Source organism: Delphinapterus leucas, chromosome 16 (assembly GCF_059928025.1).
Source record: "Delphinapterus leucas isolate spDelLeu-1000000601 "Yukka" chromosome 16, BTC_Dleu_Yukka2, whole genome shotgun sequence".
NCBI classification, from domain to species: domain Eukaryota; kingdom Metazoa; phylum Chordata; class Mammalia; order Artiodactyla; family Monodontidae; genus Delphinapterus; species Delphinapterus leucas.
The window spans coordinates 14,203,943-14,213,956 of NC_143144.1; the positions used below are offsets into that span (position 1 = coordinate 14,203,943).

The window sequence follows — 10,014 nt, forward strand, 5'->3', positions numbered from 1 at the left end:
ACCAGGGTGACAGAAGAAAATGAGAGTCATTTCCGGACGAGAGTGAAGAAAGAGGGAACTGAGAACATCGGAGACCGATAAAGGCGGCTCCGAGGGCAGGGTTTAGGGAGGGATTAGCAGGTTGACTGAGGTTGCTTACGTGACTATCACTTAGACTGAGAAGCCCCAAGGCTTCTGAAGGTGACCCTCAAGACGCCGAGGCAATGCACAGTGTTCAGTCAGAGCCCCTGAGCCGACTGGCTGGATGGTAGCTGAAATGGCTACCCTGCCTGAGGCTGTGGAACAGATTCTTTAATGTGTTCTGGGATTAATAATTCTTACCATTTTGTTTTTGGAGTCTCCATAAAGAGGAAGATATAAATGCACTCATTACTGGTGAAGCAGAAGATTATTTTTAAAATCACCAGTTAAATTAAGGGGATGCTTGGAATAGGGCCAGATTATGAATGGGCGACCATAGTAAAGGAAGGAGCAGTTTGTCAAAAGAAGCTGATTCCAGGAAAAAAAAAATGGGAAGAGTAAAAGGAGGAGGTGAAAATGTACTAGAAAACTGATGAGGCATAATTTCAGAGAACAGGTCCTACAAAAATCAAATAGGTATTCATAAGAAACCCAATGACTCCATCACAACTCAGGCTGTAGAAAAGTCTGTTTCTGGAGAGAAAATGCAAGTAGCTAATCTGAGGCAAATATTCAAATTATACCCCCCCCCCAAAAAAAAAGACTTCAGAATTTAGGGACTGAAACCAGGTCCAAGAAGACATGTTCATGCAATCCACTAAGAGGGCCTCTGAGCCATGGGGGCTTTTTTTTTTTTTCTCGGTACGCGGGCCTCTTACTGTTGTGGCATGGGGGCTTTTTGATCCCCTCAGCAAGTCTGACAGTTCTCCAGCATTCATAAATGATGCAATAATCTTTGAGGCCTTTAATGAAAGAATAGGGCTTTGGCCTGATGATGAGCCTTCCCCTGCTCCTAGGGAGTCCACTACAGTATCTTTTGCAGGTGAGCACCAGCACAGTCACGTGTTGGCCCTCGTCCACAGTAAGGGTTGGGATAGCTCAGACTGGTGTCACAGATCCCAGACCTTTTCCACAGATAGCCATCTCACCTCACCAACTGGAGGATGCTTGCGCACACCTGGTCCACTTGGACTACCTCCTCAGCCGTGGGGTTTTAGAGGCCTCCACCTTTTCTTTTCACCTCTGTGTCCGCAAAAGTGTCTCACCTAAGCTCTGAAATCGAAAAAGACACATTTGTTTGATTCTTACGAGTACCTGCACCGAGGTGCACCTCTACTGTCTGGTTTAAAAACAATTGAGGGACTTCCTTGGTGGTCCAATGGCTAAGACTCTGCCCTCCCAATGCAGGAGGCCCGGGTTCAATTCCTGGTCAGGGAACTAGATCCCACATGCTGCAACAACAACAACAACAAAAATCCCTAAGGGGGCTTCCCTGGTGGCGCAGTGGTTGAGAGTCCGCCTGCCGATGCAGGGGACACGGCTTGGTGCCCCGGTCCGGGAAGATCCCACATGCTGCGTAGCGGCTGGGCCCGTGAGCCATGGCCGCTGAGCCTGCGCATCCGGAGCCTGTGCTCCGCAACGGGAGAGGCCACAACAGTGGGAGGCCCGCGTACCGTAAAAAAAAAAAAAAAAATCCCGTATGCAGGAACGAAGATCCCGCGTGCCTCAACTAAGACCTGACGCAGCCAAATAAATAAATAAATATTTTAAAAATAAAGTGAAGTAAAAACAATTGAATTCAGCACAAATGAAAATCACCTCAAGATGTATCCTCTTACAGATTGACCTGCCTGCTTATTTCCTGTTGTTAATATAAATAGATTATTATCACAGATTTAATAAGTATTTTAAATTTTAAAAAATAAGCTCGTCTCTGGAAACCACTCGTCCACAACAAATGGTACAGAGGTTTGTATTGTCTAGAATTTTACAACTGGTATCCCTTGAAAGAACAATTTGCCCTTTAAGCTTTGATACCCCCCTCCCCTTCTTTCCCAGGAGTGCGCCTGGATAGGCAGGATCACCAAGGCTCAGAGGAGGCTCTTACTCAAAATCCCGTTATCTGTCAAATAGCAGTGGCAGTAACAATAGTGAATATGTATTGCACCTTCACTGTGGTTTGCACTATTAGGAGTACTTAATCTCATTTAAGCATCATAGCAACCCACCAGTAGATGTTACTATTATCATCACCACTTAGTAGAAGAATACAGAGGTATAGAGTTGTTAAGGTAACTTTCCTAAGGTTACTCAGCTTGTGGATAGCAGGTCTGACCATTGGGCTAAGGCACTCTATTTCCAGGGTCTTGCACTCGTTAAAATGCTGCACTCTCAAGTGCAGTGAGAGATAGGTCTTTCAGGCTGGCTCCCAAGCCCCTTCTCTGCCTCCCTTTCCCATCTGAAAGAAGGAAAGAATGAAGTGAGAAAACAATTGAACTGCCCAGCCACAGTATAGGTCCAGTCCAAATGTAATGATTCTCCTTTGGTGCTGTAGTAGCCAAGGATGAAGGATAAGACAACCTAGGTGAGATGCCAGCAGGCTCAGCGGTCACAGCCTTGTGTGATCAATTTTCTTGACCAATATAGAAAAATGTACCTTTGAAGCAGCACCAATGCTTATTCAAGAAATAAGTCACAATAGCCAGGACATGGAAGCAACCTAAGTGTCCATCAACAGACGAATGGATAAAGAAGATGTGGCACATATATACAGTGGAATATTAGCCATAAAAAGAAACGAGATTGAGTTATTTGTAGTGAGGTGGATGGACCTAGAGTCTGTCATACAGAGTGAAGTAAGTCAGAAAGAGAAAAATACCATATGCTAACACATATATATGGAATCTAAGAAAAAAAAAAAAGGTCATGAAGAACCTAGGGGCAAGATGGGAATAAAGACACAGACCTACTAGAGAATGGACTTGAGGATATGGGGAGGGGGAAGGGTAAGCTGTGACAAAGTGAGAGAGTGGCATGGACATATATACACTAATAAAAGTATAATAGATAGCTAGTGGGAAGCAGCCGCATAGCACAGGGAGATCAGCTAGGTGGTTTGTGACCACCTAGAGGGGTGGGATAGGGAGGGTGGGAGGGAGGGAGATGCAAGAGGGAAGAGATATGGGAACATATGTATATGTATAACTGATTCACTTTGTTATAAAGCAGAAACTAACACACCATTGTAAAGCAATTATACTCCAATAAAGATGTTAAAAAAAAAAGAAAAGAAAAAGAAATAAGTCACAATAGCCAGGACATGCAAGCAATCTAAGTGTCCATCAACAGAGGAATGGACAAAGAAGATGTGGCACATATATACCATGGAATATTACTCAGCCATAAAAAGAAATGAGATTGAGTTATTTGTGGTGAGGTGGATGGACCTAGAATCTGTCATACAGAGTGAAGTAAGTCAGAAAGAGAAAAACAAATACTGTATGCTAACACATATATATGGAATCTAAAAAAACAAAATTGTTCTGATGAACCTAGGGGCAGGACAGGAATAAAGACACAGATGTAGAGAATGGACTTGAGGACACGGGGAGGGGAAGGGTAAGCTGGGATGAAGTGAGAGAGACATATATACACTACCAGATGTAAAGTAGATAGGTAGTTGGAAGCAGCTGTATAGCACAGGGAGATCAGCTCGGTGCTTTGTGACCACCTACAGGGGTGGGATAGGGAGGGTGGGAGGGAGATGCAAGAGGGAGGGGATATGGGGATATAGGTATGCATATAGCTGATTCACTTTGTTATACAGCAGAAACTAACACAACATTGTAAAGCAATTATACTCCAATAAAGATGTTAAAAAAAAAGTCACCACCACAGAAGTCTGGACCCCTGGGTTATTTGCAGTTCTTTTAAGATACTTTTCAGTTCTTTCAAACAGCACTTTGTGTTAAACAGTAAAAGAGGGGTTATGGCACCTAATGAGTTTGATGGTTACTTGCTTGAATTGGTTTCTTTGCCTCACCAAAGACTGCAGGGGGACTGGGTGGTACTGGGCAGTGTTGTGTGGCTGCCCTTACTTTGACCATTTCCACAGCAGGCCTGGCCAGCAACAAGGCCTGACTTAAGCTATGTCTAGCTCTGTCACCATGCTGAGTTGTCCCCCTTTAGCTTGATAATGGGCTTTCCCCACCAGAAATATGTACAGTTAGGCTCCTTCACTTCTGCGGGGGCCTCAGGAGAGGCAGAAAACTTCATTTGCATCAAGATGTGCTATTATGTGTCAATTATATCTTAATAAAACTAGAAAAAAAAAGATGTGCTGGGTGCAGGTCAGCTTGCAGCTTTTCTCTTTCTCATTAACCTCCATTTTATAGAGATTATGGAATATTTAAAACATACAGAAAATTACAGATATTGTAAAAATCTAAGAGATAATGCCATTTGATATATTGACTACTTCCTTTCATTGTTTTTGGACCAAAAATTACGGATAAACCAGTGTCTGAGATGCTTTTCAACCCTTCAACTCTTTAAAAAGCAGTGACTTGAATTCCCTGGTGGTCCAGTGGTTAAGACTCTGCACTTCCACTGCAGGGGGGCACAAGTTCAATCCCTGGTGGGGGAAACTAAGATCCCACATGCCCCACGGTGCAGCCAAAAAAAAAGCAATTAGTATAATACAATTTTTTTTTTAATTTTTGGCTGTGTTGGGTCTTGCTGCACGCAGGCTTTCTCTAGTTGCAGCGAGCGGGGGCTACTCTTCGTTGTGGTGCGTGGGCTTCTCATTGCGGTGGCTTCTCTTGTTGGCTCTAGGCATGTGGACTTCAGTAGTTGCAGCATGCAGGCTCAGTAGTTGTGGCACGCGAGCTTAGTTGCTCTGCGACATGTGGGATCTTCCCAGGCCAGGGATCAAACTGGTGTCTCCTGCATTGGCAGGCAGATTCTTAACCACTGCGCCACCAGGGAAGTTCTATAATACAATTTTTGAATGATGAAATATTTCAAAATTTGAGAAAAATTTTGAAGATAATATGTACATACAGTGTGGAGTAATGAAGTCTTGAGAGCAGAAAAGTAACAAAATGTGTAGTCCATTTACATATTTTTTTAAAGAATATTGCTTCCTGTAGTATAGTTTGTATGGGTAGGTGTGTGCTATCTTGATCCAGTTTTGAGGCCCTAGCTAGAAGCTGGTCAGTTCCTCTTCTTGAACAGCCCATTAAGTCCATACCACCAAACACCACCCTATTGGGCTCTCACATTCTGGGGCCATCATATGCTCACCCTAATTGCCCCAGGACTAAATATCAGACAAGCAGGGACAGCCCCTGTGCCCCAGAACCTTCTGAAATTATTCAAATTAGCCGGTCCTACATCTGTTTGCTCTCTTTCCTTCCAGCAAAACCACAGTAAAGATGCTTGCCCATAGTTCCCCCTTGCTCTGCTGTGAGACTGACCTGGTACTTCCCTTGAGTGGTCATGGGTGGCGTACTGTGTCCTCCCCTGAGAGCTGTGAGTACAAAACACTGTAAAACTCTTTCCATTTTTTTCTCTTGATCTGCATCTGACGGAGCCATGCCTCATCCGAGGTAATATGGTTAAAACAGCTCCTTCCCACTGTGCCTTCTAGTTCAAAACCATCATGGCTGTGTAGGTGGGAGGGAGTCTGTCACTAAATTCCACGCATCTGTCCTCCAGTGCCCCTGAATACTAGCACCTTCTGGGGAGCAGCCCCTCCTGCCTCTGGTTCTTCACAGCAGAGTTTGTGCTCCCCAAGGGCCAATGGGCAAGGAGACCAGGGATGGCAAGTGATTTTTTTTTTTTTAAATAAATGTATTTATTTATTTATTTATTTTTGGCTGCATTGGGTCTTTTTTTTTTTTTTTTTAACTACGCAATGTTTTTATTCAACTATAAGCAAATAGCAGAATTAACACAACATTCAGTAACTCCAGACTGGCTTTTCTTACAGCGAAGAGTGATCAATTTAACAGGCACAGACTTTCAGATTTCTGATGACCTCTCACTCAGCCCTGCAGCTCATCTAGATGGCCAAGCTTTAACAGCAACTCTCTCCCTATTACTTTTTTCAGTATTGCTCTTTAAAGGAGCCAGAGCAGGACACTGACACCCACTAACCAGCCTGAGATGTATCACATGGTGGGCTAGCGGATGTGCCGGCCCCTGGTTGTCTTCGTGAGAGACAGGGCCGTGAAAACACATGCCAGAAGATGCCGTCACAGACAATCCTGGGCTCGGGCTCACAAAGGCAGAGGCAATCAACCCTCTCTTTTTTTCTACCTCCCTTGAAGATTCTTTGATGCTCTGCTCTAATACTGCAGACCTGGTCTTTTTACCAGAATTTTTTTCTTCTTTAACGTCTGGGTTGTTATTCTTATATTAACATTTTGATGACCCCATCCTAGTACCAAAATATCCCCCACCAAAACGGAGTTCAAATTTGATCAAAACGTAAACCCCCTAGAATTACAGAGGACAGGCAGAAGGAAAAGTCACCCTAAATCTAAATCTGACCGCTCAGGGGTCAGGCAGGGGGAAGGGGAGAAATCTGCATGCATCACTAAACTGAAACACTGCTTGGGAACTCTGGCACCGTGTCCATCTCCTGGCTTTCCTCTACTTCCCAGACAGCTGCTCGTTCAGTTTGGGCACATAGTCATCCCACTCGGCCTGGTAACACGTGCCGGCCACCGGAGCCCCGAGCTCGTACTTTTTGCAGAAATTTGCCACCTTGAATTTGCCACGGTGGTCTCCAGATCGGTTGCTGAGAATGGGCTCATCACACTTCAGTGGCCTGTCCTGCTCGTAAACCAGCCAGGTGTAGTGGTGAAGGCCTGTGCCCTTGGGAGGCCCAGAGCCCACATAATCGGAGAGGACCGTGCCACTGCTGATGTCGTTGCCGTTCATGTTGACCACCAGGAAATGGTGCCATTCCCTGTATTTGGGGCCCTTCCTGCTGGGAGCATCGGGGTTTGTCAAGACCAAGGTATACAGTTTACCTGGATCAAGGCCATCCCATGCAATGCTGGTGGGCCGGTTCTTAACCTGGGTGGGTGTCAGCACTTTGCCCAGCTCGTCAACCTCCGCCCCACCGTATTTGACCTGCAGCGGGTGCTGCGGCCTCTCGTCCACTTCCTGCAGGCTCAAAGGCCCGGACCACTTGCTGAGGTCCACCGGCCTCGCGAAGCCGAGAGGATCGGACAGCAGGGAAAGCTGCAGGAGGACTCACGCAGGGTAGCAGCCCAGACTCCCAGCAGTCTGCAAGCTGTACAGAGGCAACTCTGGGTCTTTTTTTTTTAATTCATAAAAGAAGATATTTATTCAATATTAAGCACAATGGTATTTCGTACAAGTGAATGCTGGTACAAACTTTTTTTTTTAGTCTTGATATTTCAGATTATCTTTTTTTTTCACATCTGTATTGGAGTATAATTGCTTTACAATGGTGTGCTAGTTTCCGTTGTATAACAAAGTGAATCAGCTATACGTATACATATATCTCCATATCTCCTCCCTCTTGCGTCTCCCCCCCCCCATCCCACCCCTCTAGGTGGTCACAAAGCACCGAGCTGATCTTGCGTTGGGTCTTCGTTGCTGCGTGTGGGTTTTCTCTAGTTGCGGCTAGTGGGGGCTACTCTTTGTGGCAGTACGCAGACCTCTCATTGCAGTGGCTTCTCTTTATTGCGGAGCACGGGCTCTAGGTGTGTGCGGGCTTCAGTAGTTGTGGCACCTGGGCTCAGTAGTTGTGGCTCGTGGGCTGTAGAGCACAGGCTCAGCTGTTGTGGCGCACGGGCTTAGTTGCTCCGCGGCATGCGGGATCTTCCCAGGCCAGGGCTCAAACCTGTGTCCCCTGCATTGACAGGTGGATTCTTAACCACTGCACCACCAGGGAAGTCCATTGGCCAGTGATTCTTGAGCCTCACTCCGTGTGGGAAAGATGTTAGGAAAGGACAGAAGTGTGGGCCCAGGCCATGTGGGTTGCAATCCTCCTTCTGAGAGCTCACTAAATGCTAACGATTTTCATTACCTATGTTTTTGTTGGAAGTTCGCTTTTCTATCACTTGGGATTTCTTAAGCAGCAATGTGTCCTAACATTTTCATTTTGACCACTTTATTTATGAAAAGATAAACCCCAAGTTTTATTGTGGAAGAATGGAACAAATTTGAGATCTTTATCCTCATAATAGGAGTGCTCAATAATGTTGACTTTGAAAGTTTCTGACCTACAACAGATGAAAAAGGGGGATTGGGGTTTATAAGTTAACAGTCAGTTGACTAAAGTGGTTTGATGTGTGGGTGGTAATGAGAGAGACAGAGGAAAAAAAGAGAGAGAGAGAGAGAAGGAAAGGATAGGACTTATTCCTCTTCTGTATAGTGAAAGAGAAACCACAACTTTTCCTGCATCACAGACAGCCTCATATCAGGAATCATTAAAACTACCTAAACTCTTGCTCTTGTCAGGGTATCCCAAGAGGCAGGCCACATCGGGCGCTATAAAGAAACCAGGGGTGGGCTTCCCTGGTGGCGCAGTGGTTGAGAGTCCACCTGCCGATGCAGGGGACACGAGTTCGTGCCCTGGTCCGGGAAGATCCCACATGCCGCGGAGCGGCTAGGCGCATGAGCCATGGCCGCTGAGCCTGCGCGTCCGGAGCCTGTGCTCTGCAATGGGAGAGGCCACAGCAGTGAGAAGCTACAACTAGAGGAAAGCCCCCATGCAGCAACCAAGACCCAACACAGCCAAAAATAAATAAATAAAATAATTTAATTAAAAAACAAAACTATGGTCCCTCCTCATGCACATTCTTAACTAAATGGGTCAACTTAACCACAGATAATTTAGCACTCCAATGGCCATTAAGAGAAACTTCCGACCTCCCCAAACTTGTTTTTCTCAGAATGAAATTAGAAGACTGTGGCTCTAAAATTAAACCGATTGAATGGGATGCATATTTTCATTGGTACCTGGAGGCTTCCAAATGTATCCAAGATTCTAAAATTGCCTCTTTACAAAATACCATTTCTAAATTAACCAAGGTGAAAAAACAATTGAAAGAGGACCATAAAAATCTTCTGAGGCCTCTTTTCCCCCTTCCCCCATCCTCTTTGTCTCTGGAGCCAGCTTCCTCTTTCCCTCCTGTACTGTCCCCGACTCCTCTATACACTCCACTTCCTTATTGTAATCCCCTTACTGAACTTTCCTTTTTCTCTGAACCTTTCCATGTCTCCTCCTCTCCTGAACCTATTAAAATCTGCGCCTCTTAAATCAGACCCTCTGAGGATCCAAATGCTAAGCCTTGACTAACACAACATTGTAAAGCAACCATACTCCAATAAAAATGAATTTAAAAAATGTTTTAATTAAAAAAATGCTAAGTCTCTAATTTCTTATGTTCACTGTACTAAAGCTGAACTATGAGCCATAGTCAAAGATTTTCCCGAAGTAACTGAGGATCCCCAGAGATTTGCTGAGGAATTTAATATAGTCATTCAAACTTATCAACTGGGCTTCTCTGAGTTATATCAACTAATTCATATCCTTGTCAGTAAAGGCCAGGCCCACACTGAATGAAAACTGCCAATTGAGATGATCCTGAGAAATCTTTAGAATTACAACCTGGGGACAAAGAAACCCCTGTCGCCTTATTATCAGGCTCATGGAATCACCGAGTGACACCATTTGGCAATTCTTAGGACTTTCTCAAAACCAGTTGATCAGAATAAGATTCAAGCTTGTATCCACAAGCCCAATGAGCTCATGCATGATTATTATTCAGCCAGCTCCAAATCGTCTTTAAAGAAAATTCTGGTCTTCCTTTGGGTGCTGAATCTACTTGAGTTGCCTTTAAATCTATGTTAATTAACAGGCTGAACTGAGATCTTTCTCTTCTAGTTAAAAGGACCAGGATATAATGGGAAATTATGTCCACTATAGATTTAGTTAGTTTAGAAACCCAACTCACCCAAACCCTAGATGATTAAAGGAAGACCACTAAAATCTTTAATCTTCAATTC

At 44.6% G+C, this 10,014-nt stretch overlaps 1 pseudogene; it reads right to left on the reverse strand.

Moving 5' to 3' along the window:
• Positions 1–6,269: 6,269 nt before the first annotated feature.
• LOC111167610 (phosphatidylethanolamine-binding protein 1 pseudogene) lies at positions 6,270–9,222 on the reverse strand (annotated as a pseudogene).
• Between the last annotated feature and the right edge of the window lie 792 nt (positions 9,223–10,014).